Below are 20,251 nucleotides of genomic sequence, written 5' to 3' on the forward strand. Positions count from 1 at the left end.
CAGGCACGTGTTGAAGTGATTTTCACTATATGACTTGTTCTCAACCCAAGTCATCTCTCTAATGAGGGGAAGTTGCCGTGCACCGTACATTAGTGGCAGGTGCACACTATCAAGCTTCATTTTCATCGAAGACCTTCGTTTTTCCATTTTAAAGTATTCTGCACAAGTGCTGGAAAATTAATTAGTCGTTTGCAATTGAACAACGCCTGCAGACGCGTTCCTTAGCAGTTAGGTGGGGGCACGGCTTCAGTTAGGGGCCATTCCTCCTCCTCACCCGGACGGCTGCAAGGAACCCTCATTCTGTGCAAAGCCAGGGCGCGATCCACGGCAGTGAACCTCCTCTCGCGAAGAGGGAAGCGGGGCTCGCTGCTGCACCCCAGGCCGAGCGCCACAAGGGAGAGGGCGCCGCAGCGAGTCCGGAGATCCCAGACTGGCCTCGACGCCGGGGCGCTCCCGGCGCGCGCGTCCTCGCCCGAAGCGCATTAAAACGGCGCCCTCTGGTGTCGGCTCGCGCCGGCCGGGTAAAAGCAGAGGCGCTGGGGGCCGAGTTCAACTCGCCACCCGGTTCGCAAACCGGAAAGATTCGGGAGTCTGTGCCTGGCGGTTCTGCGGACGTTCTGTCCGCGCCCTCGCTGTCGCGCAGAGCTGGGCTGCGATCAGAAACCAGCCCGGCTCCCCGGGACCCAGACGGTGGCTCCCCGGGGGGCCAGCGTGGAGGGCGAGGAGGGCCCTGGCCTCCGAAGGCAGGAAGGACAGAATCCCCAAGCCACGACAAGAGCGAGGCGCGGGGCGGCCGGGCTCCAGCCACCGAGGCCCGAACTCGGCCCGCCCTGCCCGTCGGCCCGCTGCGACGGAGCCCGGGGTAGTGGGGGCGGCGGGGAGGAGAGGCGCGCAGGGCTTTCGGGGCTCCCCGGCCCCGGCTCCCGTCGGGGCTTTGTGGGTCGGCGGTGTCTGAGTCGCTGACTGGCCGAATCGTCCCAGGAAGACGCGCAGCCCCGCGCGGGCACCTGGCCGAGGCCGCCCCGCGTTGCCATTGAAATGTGACACTGATGAACGAGCTAGGCCCGCGGCTTTCTTTGGGAAAGTGGGAAGTCGCCAGCCGCGAAATCCGCGGCTCTCAAGTTCCCTGGGAAACGTTCTCCCCGCACCCCACACTGCCTCCACCTTTGGCACTCTTGGTGGAGGGCTGCCCTCTCCCATCTCCCCCACAAAACACACACACACACGCACACACACACCCCTCACGCGTTTTCGAGTGCCAGACCAAAAGTCTTCAGTTCAGCTCCAGGGTGGGCGGAAAAGAACATACTGACCACGGGGAAGTTAGAGTTAGTTGGGGCTGAGTCAATAAAGTCGCCCCTTGAGCCTTTTGTTTTGAGGCTCTGATTGCAACGGCGCCTTTCGCCTTTTATATTTGGGACCTGGTGGGTGACAGTGAGGAAGACAGAGGAAGACAGAAGGACAGTGAGGGGAGCATGAGTAATATGGCCCCTTTCGGGATGTTTTCCTGCACCAGCTTTTGTTGGGGAAGAGGGTGGAAGGGAAGGAGAGAGAGCGAGTTGGGTGCCTTACAAGCAACCAGCTAGGATTTCTGGAGAGACAACAACCTGTGAAGCACTGACTCAGGCACCAGCAGCGCTTATTGAGAATGAAAATAGGATCTTGCAAGCTGATTAGCGAGAGAAACACTCAAAAAAGAGACAAATTGGCTTGATTAAGTATCCAAATGGCTGCAGCCAGGCTGAGTAAACAAATAAAGGATGGGTATTGGAACTCCTTAGTGGAGTCTCAGAACATCTGTATGTGGGCATCTCCGTGAGTCCATTGCAGTTCAGAGGTTGTTCTATGTAGGCTCCGCCTAGAAAACAGACACTTAATAAAGTTTGAGATGATGATGCCAAAAAAAAAAAAATGTCCTTTTTGAGGACAGACTAGCACAGAAGCAGCCGTACCCAAGCCACTTACAAATTTTAACTATGAGTCTCTGTTTCCCTCTGTGAAACGGGGATAATTATGCCTTGGTGTTGTTAGGATTACACCGGGTTAAATGAGACAACGTCTCTGGCTAAATGCTAAATACATTTGGTATTAATATAATACTCCTTCTCTTTCAACAATTTCAAAATTGTTCCCATGATCTCTAGGCTCTGGGCATTTTTAGGGGTTCTTCAAATAAATATGTGACTATGCCCATCTTGTTTATGCCCAGCTCTGTAGCCTCAGACACTCAGTGGTCCATGTTATACTGATATCTTTTAGAGCATCCAAAATTATTTGAAAACACTGAGTTTTTACTACAAGCATCTGGTAATTGACTTTCTGAATAACTGGCTCATCAGACTGGTCCATTTAATGTCAATAATAAGTAACATCAGTTTATTAGACTCTTACCAGTGACCCTAACTGAATACTCCATGCCCATGATCAAGAGCAGTAGTTCAGCTTTTTCAACAAATCTCATTCTTGTCTGTTGTAAAAAGTCATTTTATTTTAATAAGTATCTGCTTTCCCAGAGCTAGAACTACACAGAACAGCCTGTGCCCTGCAATTGACTCACGGAGACACCCATATTTAGAAGTATCTTGACTGGGACTTGGGAAGGTCAATGCTCTGATTCAACACAGATGATATGAAGAACACTAATGAGTTTCAAAGTGGCCTATAGGCCGGGAGTGGTGGCTTACACCTGTAATCCCAGCACTTTGGGACGCCAAGGCAGGCAAATCGCCTCAGGTCAGAAGTTTAAGACTAGCCTGGCCAACATGGTGAAATCCCATCTCTACCAAAAATACAAAAATTAACCGGGCATTATGGTGCATGCCTGTAATCTCGGCTACTCAGGAGGCTGAGTGAGGCAGGAGAATTGCTTGAACCCAGGAGGCGGAAGTTGCAGTGAGCTGAGATCACACCACTGCACTCCAGTCTGGGTGATTATAGATTGGATCACAGCTTTGCCGTTTCTTTACTAAAAGGAGCCCTGGATTGCTCAGGTACCAAAAAGAAGTAGCTAAGGTTTCCAGAAATATACCTATCTGCTCCACACTCCTACACCAACCAATGTGTGTTTCCATGACACAGAAGCATAATTATAAAACAGGTATCTCCAAAATACAATGCTGTCTCATAGATGCGTACATATGTGACTTGTATAAAATGAGGCCATAGGATGTAGTTCCTACCTGCCCTAAAGTCTGTTCTTTTTTTTTTTTTTTTGAGACGGAGTCTTGCTCTGTCACCAGGTGCCAGGCTGGAGTGCAGTGGCGCGATCTTGGCTCACTGCAACCTTCGCCTCCTGGGTTCAATCAATTCTCCTGCCTCAGCCTCCCGAGCAGCTGGGACTACAGGCGTGTGCCCCCACGCCCAGCTAATTTTTCTGTATTTTTTAGTGGAGACGGGGTTTCACCATGTTGGCCAGGATGGTCTCGATCTCGACCTCGTGATCTGCCCTCCTCGGCCTCCCTAAGTGCTGGGATTACAGGCATGAACTACCACGACTGGCTAAGTCTGTTCTAAGGTCATTCTAGCTATACCTGAAGATGACAAAATGAGGAACATTAAAATTCTAGAATGAAGATAGTAATTTCAGGAAGGAAATATATCAGCTCAATGTTTGAGCCAGGGCATATGTTCTTTGAACATTATCCTCATGATTTTATTATAACAAAACTAAAGCATGAACTTGCAAAATGCGAGAAAAGGAGAAAATTTTACCCTAAAACTAATAATGTAAATGTTGAGAGAAATAGTTTTGTATTTCTCCATATTTCTTTTAGCACCTAGAACAGTGTAGAATACACAAAATACATTCCACTAATATGTGTTGGTTTCAACTGGTCTTTCTTCACAAAGTCCTCTTATCTAATTACTAACTGGTCCCCAAAAGCTTGCAATCTAACCACCTGACCTTACATTTGATAACTTTATAGTGTTAGTTACACAGTAGGGTTTTCCTGCTAACGAATCCTCTGTGGCATCTGTTTCAAAATGAAAATCTATTACATTATTAGAAACACGCTCAGTGTAAAGAAACTGGAGATGAACTGCCGAAGTCTGAGCTCATAGTAATGTGTTGGCAAGCAGAAGCATCATGGCTGGACCCAGTAGGAGAAAGAAGATGGAATGCACACCTTTACATCCAATGCCCAACTCAAACCTTTCTATCACTAACTCCACACCTTTTGCTGAGTTCAATTGTTCTCAGGGAGGGAAAGGAGGTTTCTGGTTGGTTTGCTACTTAGGTAAGTAAGAAGAAGGGGAACTAATGAGTAAGTGTTGCATAATGACAGAACAATACTGCTGAAAAGAGCATAATTTGCTTCCCTGAACAATCCAGCCCTTTCATCCTAAAATGTTCCTATTACATGGACACAGACTAGCAAAAACATTTGCTATACAAAAACACCTATTGTAAATAATTTCCATAACCAGATCAACAAAGCACTATGACCATCGTTTAGATGCCAGGATTTGACAATAGCTAGATTATACTAAACTTTTCATTGTAATGTATTCATTATAATGAGATTTCGTCGGTTTGGTCACAAAATAAATTATTCATATTTATAAAATTACAAATTAACTCATTCTTTGGTTTCTTCCAAAGCACCTCTGCTCCCTTCTTCTGTCATCAATATTTTCCTAGGAAACATAATCTACAATTAATTGAGACTGCAAACACCATCTTTTACCACATCTTCAGTGCAGCAAAACTACTGAGGTAGCCACCCTTCTGCCTGATATTTCTCGATAACTTTTTAAAGTACCCTAAAGCCAGCTGGTGCCTTCTTAAGTTGTAGTGCAGTGGAAGATACCTGGGTGTGTGCTGGGAGATCCGGGCTCTCCATAACCTGGCTCTGTCACTTGTCTATGGAACTTTAAGTGATTCCCTTGATCTTCCTGAACCTGTTTTCTCTTCTGTGATGACAGAAGTTAGTCGTACTTCACAAAGGTGTTGTGAGAATTATATGAGACCTGATCTTTAAAATTCCAAATCTAGTAATCTAGCACAGAGGAGGTACTTAAAGGTAGATTAATGTTAAAGTTAGATTCTGACTAGACATGGTGGCTTGAGTCTTCAGTACCAGCTACTCAGGAGACTGAGGGAGGAGGAGCCCTTGAGACCAGGAGTTTAAGACTACCAGTATGCTGTCATGGCATCTGTGAACAGCCACTGCATTTCAGCCTGGGCAACATAACAAGACCCCACCTCTAAAAATTTTTTTTAAAAAAGGTAGATTCTATTTTTTTAATTTTTCTCTCCCCCTTTTTAAATTTTTTCTTTATTATTATTATTTTTTGGTAGATTCTAAAATAAAATAAAACATAGATCTAGGGCTCCTAGAATTTAAAAAAAAAAAAAAAAAGATGGAATCTAGCTGTCACCCAGGCTGGAGTGCAGTGGCTCGATATTGGCTCACTGCAACCTCCACCTCTTGGGTTCCAGTGATTCTCCTTCCTTAGCCTCCCAAGTAGGCTGGGAGATTACAGGTCCTGAGAAGCTGGGATTACAGATGCATGCCACCATGCCTGGCTAATTTTTGAATTTTAGTAGAGACAGGATTTCACCATGTTGGCCAGATAGGTCTTGAACTCCTGACCTCGTGATCCACCTACCTCAGCCTCCCAAAGTGCTGGAATTACAGGTATGAGCGGCCACGCCTGGCCAAAAAATATTTTTAAAAGCAGAAAAAACATATAGCAACTATGGCTTGCATCCTCATGTCTTTGTTTCCTCATCTTTAAAATGGGGATAACGGGTCAGACGGAGTGGCTTATGCCCGTAATACCAGTACTTTGGGAGGCCAAGGCAGGAGGATCCCTTGAGCCCAGGAGTTTGAAGCTGTGGTAAGCTATGATCGTGCCATGGCACCCCAGCCTGGGTGACAGAGAGAGACCCTGTTTTTAAATAAATAAATAAATAAATAGGGATAATGTATACCATATGAGGTCGTGAAAACTAAATGATAATTAACAAATCATTTAATAGAAGTAAATAATTAAAATAGTAAATAGTAAGTCATCCACAAATATAAGATTTTATTTGGTTTTTGGGTTTGTTTTGTTGTTGTTTCTGAGACAGATCTAGCTTGTTGCCCAGGCTGGAGTGCAGTGGTGCCATTTCAGCTCACTTCAACCTCAGCCTCATAAGCTCAAGTGATCCTTCCACCTCAACTGTCAAAGTAATAGCTGGGATTACAGGCACAGGCCACCAAGCCTGGCTTTTTTTTTTTTTTTTGTAGAGGTAGGTTTCTCCATGTTGCTCAGAATGGTCTTGAACTCCTGGGCTCAGTGATCTGCAAGCCTCAGCCTCCCAAATGCTGGGATTACAGGCATGAGCCACCACACAGCTATTGTCTTTTTTTTTTTTTTTTTTTTTTTTTTGAGACAGTCTTGCTTCTTTGCCCAGGCTGGAGGGCAGTGGGGTGATCTCGGCTCACTGCAACCTCTGCCTCTCAGTTTCAAGCGATTCTCCTGCCTCAGCCTCCCGAGAAGCTGGGATTACAAGCATCTGCTACCACACCCAGCTAATTTTTGTATTTTTAGTAGAAACAGGGTTTTGCCATGTTGGCCAGGCTGGTCTCAAACTCCTGACCTCAGGTGACTGACCTGCCTCAGCCTCCCAAAGTGCTGGGATTACAGGCGTGAGCTATAGTGCCTGGCTCACAGCCGTTGCCTATGAAGAGATAAGCTAGTTATCAAAACACCCAGTAACTCATCCTGTTTCTACTCAGACACTGAAACCTCTTAGCTCTCTCCATCTTCTTCTAAGGCCTAATCTTCAAGGAACAGAAAGAAGCTGAACTGTCTTACGAGTTAGATTTCTTAGGATAAAAGATGGATTTTCACATTAGAAATAGGTGAAAGTTGAATGGGTGTGGTGGCTCAGGCCTGTAATCCCAGTAATCCCAGCACTTTGGAGGGTTGAGGTGGACAGATCACCTGAGGTTAGAAGTTTGAGACCAGCCTGGCCAACATGGTGAAACCCCGTGTCTACTAAAAAATACAAAAAATTAGTCAGGCGTGGTGGCACGTGCTTGTAATTACAGCTACTCAGGAGGCTGAGGCAGGAGAATCACTTGGGTCCGGGAGGTAGAGGTTACAGTGAGCCGAGATCGCCCTATTGTACTCCAGCCTGGATGACAGAGCGAGACTCCGTCTCAAAATAAATAATAAGAAATTAATTAATTTTTAAATTTTTTTAAAAAGAAAGAAATAGGTGAAAGTTCCTTAGAAGGCACCTACAGCTTCTCACCTACATCATCTCATTAAATTCTCTCAATGACTCTATCAGAGAGGTACCACTCTTCCCTCTTTTGAGGGATGAGGAAATAGAGACTCGGAGAGATTAAGTAACTTGTCCGAAGCCACATGGCTATTCTCAAGGAAACATAGTGCATCCCATGAAAATAGCCTGGAGTCGAGATACTGGAGTCAAAGTGCAGCCAAAATCGTCAGGGTGCAAACCCTGCTTGTCCAATCAGAGCTGCTACTTCTGTGGTACTGGAATCCCCCAATTCCTGAAATTAACACCCAATTCTCCACTCCCCAAAAGCATATGCTCAGTGCCCTCAGGGCTCTTGCTGTTGCCAACAGACTTATAACTCTGGAGAGACTCAGCAGCTGAGAGATGGCTGTGGACACAACAGGCCTTGCTGGGCTTGCTAGGAAGGGGCCCGGTTACCCCTGCAGGGGCGTCTCCTTCTCCCTCCTGCTATCTAGAGCTCGCCTGAAGGTGGCGCCCTGCTTCGCTCAAGGGAACTTGGAGGGCAAGGACACGGGTCACCAGCTACCTCCCCTAAAGGCCAATTTAAGTTATCCCCTGGCTTGAACTCAGCGCAGGAACCTCGGGGATGTGGACGTGCCCCCCTCCCCGGGCGCCCTTCCTCTCCCAGCCCCCTGCCCTCTGCTCTCCCGGGGCTGGCGGGGCCCGCGCTTCCTCCAAGGTCGGGCTCCGCGGCGCGATCTCCAAGCGCTGGGGCCGAGCGTGGCGCTCCGGGGCGGCGCTTCGGTGCCCAACCCTAGGCCCGGCCCGCGGGCCCGGACTCCGCTCCCTCCCGGCACCCGCTTCGCCGGCAGCTGTAGCGGGGGTGGAGGGATGGGGGACTGTGACCCCCGTGAGTGCCGGCGGGGCGGGGCAGCTTTAAAAACTTCTGAAAGGCCTCCTTCAAAGCCTCAAAGGACAGAACTTGGGCCGGAAGGCGGTTTCCACGGAAGGCCCTAAAAAGGGGGCTAGGGGTGCACCTGCAGGGCCAGGAGCCGCGGCCTGGAAAGGGGGGGGCAGTCACCGCGAGCGCCGAGGCCTCCAACCCCCGCCCCGCACTCGCCGCCTCTCGGAGCCGCGGCGGCCCCGCCCGGGCCCTGCGCTTTCATCCTCCCCACGGGACGGCGGCCGCGCGGGGCGGGGGCGGCTCTGGCCGGCGCGCTCCCCGCGGGGTCTTCCTTCCCTCCGGCCCCTCCCTGGGAACCCGAGATTTCGCCGCAGAGCTGAACTCCCGGATTTTAACCCCAACCCACCCGGGCGGGAGGCCGCTGAGAACCGGGCGTCGAGACCGCGGAAGCGTCCCCTGTCACCTCCTAGCACCCCACAGAGCCCCGGGGAGGGTGAGGAGGAGGAAGAGCGGGAGGAGGACCCGCGCCGGGGGGCGAGAAAGGGGCGTTCGGGGTCGCAAAGCGCGAATCTGAGTGGCCCCGGCAGCGTCCGGAGTCGCCGCGCCCGCCGTGCCACCTCGGGCAGGTGGGGAGGGACTGCGCCGCCGCCGTCAGCCAGGGCCGCTCCGCCTTAGACGCCGAGCGGACGCGGTCCCGCGCGCGGCCCGAGAGCCAGCTAAGGGGCTTTTCATTAGCGCCGCATTAGGAGGACACTCATCCTCCAGAGTCCTTCCCGTGGAGGCTCTTGAGTGAATTAGGTAAATGATTTGCTCCATTTGTAGTTTCTGAAGATATTTTCTCAGCTCTCCTGCCATTGAGCGCTTTAGCCGGGGAGCAGAAGTGTGGGGGCCTCCTCCCCACTACCTAGGGTCTCACTCGGTGACAATTGCTGAGTGAGTGAGTGAGGACATGTGGGGAAAGGTAAAATTGGAATTGAGCAAAGCTGAGTAATTTAGCTAAGAAAGAAAAATCGCTACTGAAAATAGAGTAGTTCAAGAATAAACTACATAAAGTCTATCAGTTTGCTTGGAGTCCTGTTCCTTGATCTGAGAAAGTAAAATCCATCAGAGTTGGGAGTCCCCTCCCCCCCCCCACCGGGAGACACACACACACACACACACACACACACACACACACTCTTAGCACTTACTACACTTTCTCTAAGTTATTCAAAGACTTAGTGAATTTTAAGAAGCAATTGTGGTTGACATTACAGGGAGCAAAGGTTTGGGGAACAGACGGGCAAACTTCCGAAGAGCTTAGCTGCAACACTAGCTCTCAAATTCAGGGTCAACTTTTATTTTAAAAAATAAAATAGGGTGGTGTTTTTATTCATCTTTTATATTTCAGGAGGTAGGGAACACAGAAGGAAAGAGCCTAAAGGGAAAATAGGGCGTTGGAAACAAAAAGAGAAAGGCGAGATTAACTGTAACATTCTGGTCTTCAACGAGTCCCAAGCTGGAGTCCTAAAGCACTGCACGTTTCTAGTAGCGCTAACTCTAACCAGAATATTGGCCGGCCTGGTCTCTAAGTGCGTCCTAAGAAAAAACAGATTGAAGCAAAATGGTTTTGTTCCCTTTTGTGAAGTTCTAGCACTTGCTTCATGTGGTAGCCCCAGCGGAAAAGAGAGCCCTCCGGCTGCCGGTGGCCTGAACTGAATTTGCTGCTTTAAAACCGGCAGGTGTGCGCAGTGTTCGCAGCGCTGGAGCCGGGACCTGATGAGTAAACAGCAAAAGGGCTCAACCGCAGGACATCCCGGGTACCTAACGCCGGCATTTAAGCCGACAGAGACTAGCGCGTCGGAACTATCCTTCCGACACTAGGAAGCCCAGAGACGCATTTCCTACCAACTTGCCCACTTTGTACTGGGCATCCTCGGTAAACAGAATGAAAACCACATTTTTATCCCTTAAGACTAAAATGTAACCTTTAGAATACTCTCTATTCAGGGGTTGACAGCATGTCAAGGGCTCAAAGGCAAGCTTGCATTGCACATAGGAGAAGGTGCAAAAAGGACAAGAAACTTTGTAAAAGTTGGAAGCAGTATTCAAAGAGATAGTTTCAGTTGGTGCTACATAATGGCATGGTAACAAGAGGACCAGACATGCTTAGAGGGCATTCGCGTTCTCGGAAAGGGGTTAAGGGTAGAGGATTGGTGCGCTGTGGTTTGAAGGTTTACAGAAAACAGCCTTATCCTCATGAAGCTGGGAGGCTCTACTTTCTCCACAAAGTACTCTTAACGATTTTCACCCCAGAGATACCGGGATCCAAGACCTTCTCAGGCTCTCTCCCGACCTGAGTAATCGCAAAACTTGCAAACTCTGCAGCTTTTCTCTTGAGTTCATTTTAAAACACAGGCGCCTTGAGCTCAAAATAATTAAGGTGGTGGTTTCCCCGAGACAACAAACTAGGCACAAACCCACACCTTCGTCCGCAGTGGCACCGACAGTCTGACTCTGGGGCCACTCACTGCCAGTTAAAGAACAAGAGCCTATCCACGTCAAGCGTGGGAGCAAGCTTGATTCAGGGTGCAAACATATGCCTGCGAAACACAAATGGGGGGTACTTAATTCTGGGTGCCAGAAGGAACAGTTACTCCAAAAGAAGTCTGAAGACTTCCAGTAATCAGTGAAAAACAGCCCGGAAGGTCTGCAACCTGTCAGCTCCGGGCGTCGCCACTCCATTCCATAGCCCCACAGCATTGAGTACTGTGTTTCAAAAATCGGGAAGTGCGGGGGTTTCGTTGGGGCTGGGTCCTGCCTTCCTCCCTCTTCCTCCCTATTGGGCCCTCTCTGTAAGCGGATTTGCTTTTCCGTGCTTCGCTGGCAGGTCGTTTTTAGGAAATCTAGCTTCTGCAAAACGTTTTAACATGGTAATATATTGCGGTCTTATTAAGGCCCCCTCCAGAAGTGGGTGAAAGGGGCTCTGTTTTCCCGAAAGATTCAAGAACTCCACTGTCTGAGCAAGACTGGTCCAAGGAAGGCTTGGATTGACTCCGCTATTAAGTGAAGACAGTATTTTTGTGTTGTTGTTGTTTTTGGTTTATGTATGTTTGTTTTTTGTTTTTGTTTGCTTGGTTTTGGTTTTGAACTCCTAGGAGATTTTAAATTCACATAATCCTCCCTCCAAAAGGAAAAGAAAAAAAAGCATTGAACTTGTTACCTTCATTATAAGCTACCCCCAGAACAAGCTGAGAGGACAGGCTGCTGAGCTGGTGGACCACGAATTAATGTGGAGAGGCCACCCGGGCTAGGTTCCCGAAGCTCAAAGACGCAAAAGAAAGGCGACAAAGGTTTCTCACAGGTCACCGTTAGGGAGAGGGGCAGCGCACGGAACCCCTTTTATTTAAAGTTCAGTTGTGTTGGGCATCTGATCCAGGACAGCTCGCCCAGGAGCCCGGCAGGTTTCGGCTGCCACCATGAAAGTCAGGATCGGTTCTGCCGCGTCGCCCCCTCCTTCCCCTTGGGATGCGCCAGGCGGGGGACAGAGAAGGGGGCGCGACGCGGGGTCAGCCACCGGGCCAGAGGGCGGCGCCCGGCTGCAGCGCTCCACGGCCTCCTCCTGCAGCCTTGCGGTCGTGACCTTGCCGAGCAGCTTCTGCGTCTCCGGCTCGGTCCCTGCATCCGCCCTCACTTCAGTCCCTCTCAGGGCCTGCAGTGGGAGATCCCCGTCGTCCGGGTGGGTGGCGATGGAGAGCAGAATTGAATGTATTTACTCTCAAATTCCCCCAGAAGCTCTGAAACGGGAAAAGTCCGCGGGCCGCCAGGGACAGTAATCACTGAGTCCCCACCCGGACGCAGGAGGTCTCCGGCTGAGCTCCGAGGCCAAGCGCCAGCGACTTCTGAGTGCCAGATTGCTGCAGACGAGAAATGAAACCTTCCAGATCTCCCACGTTGGGCTCCCGAAATTTTCTGAAGTATGAGTACCTTAGATTTCCTTTCGGATACTTACAGCGCCTCTTCAGAAGAGGTGTGTGGGAGTGTGATAGTGAAGATGGGGTGGGGAGTTTTTGCCTGCTAAAGTCTCATCCTGGCCTCACAAGTGAGAAGTGGGGAGACAGGCAGGTGGAGTAGAAGGTAGCACACCCTCTTCTATTTTTATTCATATATTTTGGAAATTGTGTAAGACTAATCAAGTGGAGTCCTACGTTCACGCCAGCGCTTGGAATGAATGAATTTTTCTCTCCGGGTTCGCAGCAAGATGCTTTCTACTAATGGAGAACTTTACTCCACTAAACTTGGCGTCCCATGCCACACCGGGCATCCAAGGCCTGACTGCCCTGGATGGGACTGTCTTTCCGCCCGCCCCTGATAAAACAGTTACTGCACCTGGGGCTTCTCAGAGTGCAAGGAGGAAAGAAGTGGGGCATTACTTTCCAACAAGCAATGACCTCAGCCTGCCAGTGCCTACCTTGTTCTGGAAACACCTAATCTCTACTTCCTCTATAAAGCTTAACTGCAACTTGCCTCCAATCCCAAATGGCAAACACTAGCAGAATTGCTCCCCTAAGCATTTCATTCCTTTGACCCTTCCTAAAGCCTCTTATGAGTCTGCACTCTGGAGGTCCTTAAGAGAAAGATAAATTTAGGATGCCTTTCTTTCAGTTTAAACTAATAATGACACAAAGGGAGCATACCTGAGACTTGGGATTGTTTATACTTCATAATTCAGTGACAGACCAGGCCTGAGGTAACAAGTTGTGTAGAAAAAAAAAAAGCATCACAATAGGAACATGGCTTGGAAACTTCTCTCCAAAGGAAACCTTGGCTTCCTCCCACCTGGATAGTCACACATTATAAGTATGCACTTAACATATACAGCCAATATTACATATTGGCATTGATCTGGTCAAGTGGAGAATTCTCCACAGTTTCTTAACTACTCCATGTATGGGAACAGAGTTGGTAGGGAATGTTCTGGCCTATTCTTAATAATAATAAAGACTGCTGAGCTCCTTGCTTCACACTGACATCATAAAAGCCAGATAAAATAAACTGCTTAGAGGCCTTAGTGGAAATCCAGGAGTGGTTCAAAGATCCCCCTATTATATCTGACCTTGCTTTCTTTGTGTTTACATTGGAGTAATAATAACCTCTAAGATTCATTGAGCTGTTTGCTACATGTGCCATGCTCTGCTCTAAGCACTTTAATATGATAACTCATTTAATTCTGACAACAGCCCAATGAATTAGTTGCTGTTTTATTCCCCATTTAATAAATGTAGGAAACTGAGGCACAACTAAACTAAGTAATTTGCCTACTATTTCTCAGCCAGTGCATGTTAAAAACTAGACAGTGGTTTGGCTGCAGCACCTGTGCTCTTGACCACTGACTACACAGACATGAGAGGTTTTGAACAGTGATCCCTGCCTGTGACCCTGCTTGGAGTTGTTTTCTGAAAACGTAGACAGGAAGTAATTAATCCCATTAATTTGGTCCATCCAGACAGCCAACCTGGCACAGAACTCTTACCCACTAAAAAGTTACTTTCCATAAACTATCCAAGTGATTCAATGCATTTTGTATACAGATTATAAATACACCACAAGAACACTGAAAATTGTTCCAATCCCCATATCCTTTTGGCTGATGCTTGAAAATGGCCTTTTTCCGCTCCCCCAGAAAACATATGATTACATTCTCATTCTCAAAGAGCACTCATATACTATATGCACTGCAAAACTAGGACAATAACAGCTCTTAATACAGACAATCTTGATTGTTAAGGACTCATGCATACTGGACTTGTTTTCATCATCTTCAGATACCACCTGAAGAATGTGACCTCTTTTTCTGTCCACATTAACCTCCTCCCCCATTATCATTCCCTCTTAGATAGAACAGGGATTGTCTATGCAAAAAAGAAAAAAAAAAAGACTTTAGAAACCGTATCATTTACCCTCTGCAATTCTACAGATGAGGGAAAAGGGCCATAGGAAAAGAGACTTCCCCCAGCTTACAAGGAACCCAGGACTCCTTATTTCCAGTTTACTCAGTTCAGTCCTCTTCCCCCAAACTAGACTGCTTCTTAGAGTTGATAAAAAGTATTTAGACTAAGAGCACACTTTAAAAAAAAGTTTCAACAACCCTTTTTTGGCCCAAGATATATAAAGAAGGGGCTGTCTTACTCCTTTCTTCCTTTCAGATGTGTTCCTGGAATGTCTTCACCAGATGTTTACTTGAGAACTTGCAATCTCAGAGTCTTCAACATGTGAGCGCATTTTAAGAGCAGTATTTTAGAGCGGAACCCAATTAATGATTTTCTTTTTCTTTTTTAAAAAAGGGGATTTCAGTTTTGCCTGCAAATGATCCGAGTCTGTAGAGTCTTTACAGACTCTGCGTTAACCTCAGTCAATTCCACTCTAGGACGTGCTGGTCTCACAGTCTAGTTTTGTTCAGACTTTATTTTGCGCCAAGCTGCATTACAGATCCCTTGTCCAGGCTGCGAAAGGTTGAGGTAGGGGGTTGGGGTGACGGGCTCTTTTTTCCCCCTTCATATACGTGAAGCAATCTGGAATCATTCCACTTGGCTCTGACGCGTGCGCGCGCGCGCACACACACACACACACGCACACACAGTCACACACTCACACACGTGTACCGTGCATGTGTGGGCGCCTATGGATCTGTGTATGCGCGAGTTTGTGATTTAAAGTGACAGGACCAAGAGCTGGACTGAAGCAGTGAATTATTTTGCGTGATAAATCAACTTGATTGTCTCCACACTGTACTTCCATTATTCACCCGAGTGCTCGGTGGTTACGGCGGACGTGCACTGCGGCAAAAATGTCCTGGGAGCCGCTAATTTTGTGGCCACTGCGGCTGCGGCGCGGGGATGCGAGCACGGATTGATTTTTCAAGATCGCATCTCCCTTAGTGCAACTCACCGAATGGAATCGAGTGGACTGCAGAATCCTCACAGGATGCTTGTGGACTGGGTTTTGTACCTGTGATTTTTAAAATATATATATATTTTTTTATTTGTGGACAGGAGCCAAGCTGTTGGCACAGGAAGGGAGATGTACCTTTTCTGTTTATTTCCCCTTCACTCCCTTAAAAAAAAAAAAAAGAAAATGGCCACTACTGTTTCCTGAGCTTTTGGGAGGTCAGACCTTTGCAGATGGGGAGGTGATACTTTTTTTTTTGAGACAGAGTTTCACTCTTGTTGCCCAGGCTGAAGTGCAGTGGCTCGATCTCAGTTCACTGTAACCTCCGCCTCCCGGGTTCTAGTGATTCTTCTGCCTCAGCCTCCTAAGTAGCTGGGATTACAGGCGCCTGCCATCACGTCTGTCTAATTTTTTGTATTTTTAGTAGAGACGAGTTTTCACCACGTTGGCCAGGCTGGTCATGAACTCCTGACCTCTGGTGATCCACCCACCTCGGCCTCCCAGAGTGCTGTGATTACAGGCCTGAGCCATCGCGCCCTGCCGGAGGTGACACTTTTAATCCTGTTTCTTCCCTCTGTCCCTCCCTCCCTCACCCACCCCCAGCTTGTCAGCTCTGCAACTGCCCAGGTAGAGAAATTGTCAAAGGCACCTGTCCCGGCCACTTGTCCTCACTCGATTTTTACTTCTGACAGTAGTTACCAATGTTTTTCTTTTAAAACTGATCCTTTTTGTCTAGTTATCAAATTTTTAATAAATATATGTCCAGAATATGTTGTCTTCTTAAACACCAGCCAGGCAGTGGTTGAACAGCAGCAGGAGGCAATCTCTTCACAAGATCTGGTAGAGATCACCTGGGGCAGACACAACTCAATAGATACAGACACTTTTTCTTGTTTTTTCTTTTTGGAGGAAGGTAACTAATTAACAAATTAATTTCCAGAAATGTGTGTGGATGCCTGTGAGTTTATTTAAAAGCACATCCATAATTTTACTTTCATATATTTATTATTGAATTGCTATTCTCTGTAGCTGAGCATAAGGATCACACTAGGCATAATTTACATTTAAAAAGTGGGATTCCAAAGACTTGGGGGACAGCTGTGCCACCGAACTTTGTTTGCAGGACAAAACCTGAATGTTTTTGAGGGGGTGGGAAAACTTTTCCATTCATAAAGATGGCAGTGACATATTTATCCTAGGTTTTTACTTCTCTTGAAGCTACCTACAGAGCCATAGTGGTATTTGTCAAATTGGGAAGATAATTGCAGTGTGAATGTGTGAATAGTGACACAGTATTGCATAATAATAACTTAAGCAGCATATCTTTGTTTACAGTGATGTAACTTTCCCAAAGTTTATAGTAGCCTTAAAGGGTTTAGTGCAGAGTGACTGCAAATGAGTAACTGCCAAGAAGAAAGAAAGAGTGTGATCCATCCCTCCTCCGGTTTAGTTCTGCAGTCCTCATTGGTATATGAAATCCCAACTGCAGGTAGCAGGGGCAAGAGGACCCATTTTCCTTGGATAGAAGGGAGGGATTGGAAAGAGGCCAAACTGACGACCTTAATGTACTTGAACTCCTTTTTAGGAGAAATTAAAAAGCTAGATGTAGCAACGCAGTGAAAATCCATCTCAGTTAACTGTGATGATATACCCAGTGGAGTGAGCTATTTTAACATAGCTGAAAGATAGATTTTTTTTTTTTTTTGACAGAGTCTCGCTCTGTCACCCAGGCTGGAGGGCAGTGGTGCAATCTCAGCTCACTGCAACCTCTACCTCCCGGGTTCAAGCGATCCTCCCGCCTCAGCCTCCCAAGTAGCTGGGATTACAAGCATGTGCCATCATGCCCAACTAATTTTTGTATTTCTAGTAGAGACAGGGTTTTACCATGTTGGCCAGGCTGGTCTCAAACTCCTGACCTCAAGTGATCTGCCCACCTCAGCCTCCCAAAGTGCTGGAATTACAGGCGTGAGCCACCTCGCCTGGCCAAAAGACAGCTTTTTAAAATGTACTTTTAAAATAGTGAAAATAAGCCCAAATGAATTCACCACCAACAACCTCATTTTCTCCAACATTTAAAACATACTTAATTGGTCAGGTGTTTGAAGTATTGTTTCACAACTCATTATTGTAAAACTGCACAATTTTCATGTTACCATAACTTGATGGATTTTTTTTTTTTTTTTTTTTTTTTGAGACAGCCTCACTTTGTCACCCAGGCTGGAGTGCAATGGCGCAATCTTTGCTCACTGCAACTTCCACCTCCCAGGTTTAAGTGATTCTCCTGCCTCAACCTCCTGAGTAGCTGCAATTACAGGCATCCACCACTAAGCCTGGCTAATTTTTGTAGTTTTAGAAGAGACAGGGTTTCACCATGTTGGCCAAACTGGTCTTGAACTCCTGACCTCAGGTGATCTGCCCACCTTGGCTTCCTGAAATGCTGAGATTACAGGCATGTGCCACCACCCTGGCTGGATATTTTAATTCAGCCATTACAGAAGAGACAAATGGAAGAAATAGGTTAACATCTACGTCCACAGAAAGGCAGCCTACCAACTCAAATGAAACCCATACTGTCTCCCAGGCAGTAAAACTTTCACTGTCTTTTTTCTTAAAGACCTATATTTCAGGGCCTCAATTTGATGTGATTCTGATTTATAGCTATAAAAGTGATACCAAAATGTTTAACTTCACATATGAACATATGAAAACTAACAGATAAAGAAACCTTTGTTGGTCATTAGGCAAAGCCCTAAACTCATGAAATACTCTTCTAAAGTCTACCTGAATTAAAACTTTTTGTGATATCTTTTGTAGAACCATGATTCACCATTATAGAGACTCTAGTAAGGCCATAGAGTTAACTTTTATAAACTTTCTTGATATAGATTTTTTTTAAGACAAAACAAAAATTGCAAACCAAGCTTTCTTATTATAGAAAGTGGTAAAATTCCTAATATGCTGCTGCTGTAGAACATTTTGCTAAAGTGAATGGGCCCTTCATTTAATGACAATAATAAATAACTGAATAGTATAAACATTAACCATGATATTTTCTTAGTTAATAGGTTATGTTCTTTTTTTTTTTTTTTTTGGAGAGGAGTCTCACTCTATTGCCCAGGCTGAAGTGCAATGGTGTGATCTCAGCTCACTGCAACCTCTGCCTCCCAGGTTCAAGCAATTCTCCTGCCTCAGCCTCCCAAGTAGCTGGGATTACAGGTACATGCCACCATGCCCGGCTAATTTTTTATATTTTAGTAGAGATGGGGTTTTACGGTGTTGCCCAGACTGGTCTCAAACTCCTGAGCTCTGACAATCCACTCACCTTGGCCTCCCAAAGTTCAACGATTACAGGCATGAGCCACCATGCCAGGCCTATGTTCTTATTTTTAAAGTGACATAAAACATCATAGTAAAATCTTCAGATTTTCTCATACTGGGATTGCTCTATCAATGAAGTGCTTCTTAATTTTCAACTTATGATTTATGTGTTAAACTTTCATATTCTCAATTGTTAAAAAAAAAAAAAAAACAGGGTTTTTTGGTGGGCACACATCAAAGTTAACATGATTATATTATCTATAGGCCATGAAAGTCATACTATTGTACCTAACACACACTGAGACAATTTACAATAACAAGTAACATTATGCAATGTCACATTTTAAAAGATTGAAGCAAAGGCTTTGAAGAAATTGAAACAACTGGGGTGATCAGGTAACAATGTCAAAGCAATATAGACATAAAACTATGGGACTGAGTCATTATTCACATTCACATTTACCAAAGAAAAAGAAAAAAGGGAGGATACATTTTATAAGCCTTTCAATACTTTCTAGTTAAGAACATTTAGCTTAGGAAATAACGGGTGTCTGTGTGGATGTTATTACCTACTAAGAAACACTCTCTCCTACCTATACTTTAAAAAATTAAAAATAAAAAATCAGGCCAGGCATGGGGTGGCTCACACCTGCAATCTCAGCACTTTGGGAGGCCAAGATGGGTGGATTGCTTGAAGCCAGGGGTTCAAGACCAGCCTGCACAACATGGTGAAACTCCATCTCTATAAAAAATACCAAAAAGTTAGCCAGGTGTGATAGTGTAGTTCCAGTTGCTTGGGAGGCTGAGGTGTGAGGATCACCTGAACCCAGGAAATTGAGGCAACAGTGAGCCATGATCATGCCACTGCAGAGCCTGAGTGACACAGTGAGACCCTCTCTTAAAAAAAAAAATCAAACTCTTTTAAATGGCACTTGATGTTGTAATGAGTGTTTCAATTATAAATTGTAATTCAATTCAATTCAATTATAAAATTCAATTGTATTCTCAAATTCTGACTTTGAGAAATGAAATTGAATATTAATAACTATTTTTAACATGGGTTGAAGCAAGTATCATACATATTACATTTTCAGAATTTACTTGAATATTATGCTGTCATCTCTGGATGTAGGATTTACTGTAATCTGATATTCAAATAAGAATTCCAAAAGATAATGCTACTAATTATGAAACTGGACTTGGAAGGACAGAAGTGAGGTAGGACGCAACCCATTATTTGGTGCAAAGTCATGTGTCAAATGCTGTTACTGACCCAGAAGAGGCTATTATGCTCTGGCCTTATGGAAAATAAGGAAATCCAGCGTTGCTGAGAATCACTTGCTTTTTTTCAAAGACCAGCTCACCCCTTACTTTTCCTGCATACCCAGAACCCCATGTAATACCTGCCACACCAACAGCATTCAGTAAATATTTTATAAACTCGATAGTTCAATTAAAAAAAAGATGGGAATTATAAATTTTGGTAGTAGATAGGGCTAGTAGAAATACTTCGGCAGAGGACCAGTTGGGAATTTTTTTTCTCTATCTGCTATCTTATGACAAATTAAAATATGTTTGATTTATTGTCAACCTCATGGCTCTTGCAAGGACTAGCAAACTAATAGGATAATGTTAAAACCAGAAATGCTCGACATTCTTTGGCCTCTTTCTTTAAAAAGTACTTCTTTTTTCAGTATACTATAAACATACCAAGGACCTAACAAACTTTCATTTTCAGCTCTCAGCCTGGCCCTGCTTATAACAAACTGGCCATTTAGAACATCCTCGCCAAACTAAAGCACTCTTTATAATTGGTTCTACTTGCTCCAATTTTTGTTTTCTGTCCTTGGTAAACATAAAGTAAAAATTATGCCAAACCTGCCAAAATTTATGGAAGG

This window comes from Aotus nancymaae, unplaced genomic scaffold, assembly GCF_030222135.1.
Source record: "Aotus nancymaae isolate 86718 unplaced genomic scaffold, 86718_ANA_hifiasm-v0.15.2.pri h1tg000007l, whole genome shotgun sequence".
Taxonomy (NCBI): Eukaryota; Metazoa; Chordata; class Mammalia; order Primates; family Aotidae; genus Aotus; species Aotus nancymaae.